This window comes from Octodon degus, unplaced genomic scaffold (assembly GCF_000260255.1).
Source record: "Octodon degus isolate 3935 unplaced genomic scaffold, OctDeg1.0 scaffold00162, whole genome shotgun sequence".
NCBI classification, from domain to species: Eukaryota; Metazoa; Chordata; class Mammalia; order Rodentia; family Octodontidae; genus Octodon; species Octodon degus.
The window spans coordinates 6,400,472-6,402,053 of NW_004524738.1; the positions used below are offsets into that span (position 1 = coordinate 6,400,472).

Sequence of the window (1,582 nt, forward strand, 5' to 3'; positions counted from 1 at the left end):
TAAAACATAAAATTTCTATGAAATAAGCTTTTTTTTTCTCATTGTGAAGAGAATGGACCTAAAACATACAGATTATGAGGCATAACCAAGTTGATATTGGAGTTAAATTCACATACAAGTTCTGATGTCTGTACTACAAATATGAATGAGCTTCTTATTTGGAAAATGGAGTAAGAAAGATATTAAAAATGAAGTTTAGTTTGCACACATTGTCTTGCTAGTGTGATAACCTGAAAGAGTAATGAAAATCTGATAGGTGCAGTAGATACTGTGAAAGGGAAGGAAAAAATGGAATGAGGAAAAGGAGAAAAGAAAGAAGGGAAAAAGATATATTTAAGTATGTATGCAGAATATTTTGGGTAAATGTATTGCTGATTTCTGCTGATCTATTCAAAGGAAAATTTAATGCTTAAATTTTTCAAATTTTTAGTTTTCATAATTTTTAAACAATTTTACACATTTATATCTGGTAACATAATTTGAAGGTAACATATAATACAATCATTGTCAAATTTCCATTACTTCGCTTAATGAAATATCATATCATTTCTAATTTATTTTTACCATATTGTATTTGTTTAAAAAAATTAAAAAATGAAATTTAGATTCCATAGCAGCAAACAATGACAGAAAAATGGACAAACACTAAACCCATCTGATATTTTTATATTTATTCAATGAATTTTATTCATAGATAAAATTCATTTAGATTTTATTTAAGAATACCAGAAGTGTGGAATTAGAAGAAAGGCATAGCAAACAATAAAAATAAAACACAAATCAACAATATCCTTATTCACTATCCTGAGGTGTCCATTTGCCATGAATGATAATTGAAATGCCCTGATAGATGAATTTTCTAGTAATTTTCTGAAACACTGGAATTGTCTCATTTCTGCCAGCTTTTTTCCTCTGTGGTCATTTTTAAATATTTTATTTTATTTTTTATTTCATTTTTTTTCAGGAGAAAGTGCATTACCACAATTTATACAATCCAGTTTCCCACATTTAGAGAAATCATGGGATCAGTACATACTGAGTGCAACACGTTAGCCTTGCCCTGGGAAAACCACCATTGTGATCATGGTACCTACCCTGCCAGGTAAATTCTGTATCCTATTTTAAGGAAATGTGCTTCATCACTACCTGTGTTCAAATTTTTTCCATTGCAATAAGTTACCTTTGATCTGATTTTCTAGTCATTCATACCACAAGCTTTATCTTTTACAGAAGGGACATTTTTCTCTTTTTATGAGTTGGCCATTATGATTATAACCTTTATGATATAAAGTGATAGAATTTCTGTCATATTCAGAGACAAAGAGGTAGAATATGTTTAAAACACAATTACAAATATCACATTCCTCTCTTCTGCAGCTCTCTTCAAGGAATTTGAAATTCCTTGTGCTTTCACTACCAGCATTTGTCCCCTCTAGTATCAAAACTTTTGATCTTGTCAAGGTGAGTTCACCCTAACTTGAACATTTAGGACTGGACAACAGAAAGGGGGGTGAGAGAAGTCAGCTGCACCCCATCCGAAAGATTTCAAGGATTCACATTCTAACTCTCAGTGATCGCTATT

The 1,582-nt window shown here is 30.8% G+C and overlaps 1 pseudogene; it reads right to left on the reverse strand.

Annotated features, from left to right (window-relative positions):
• Positions 1–965: 965 nt before the first annotated feature.
• On the reverse strand, positions 966–1,110 carry LOC111813066 (annotated as a pseudogene).
• Positions 1,111–1,582: the final 472 nt, after the last annotated feature.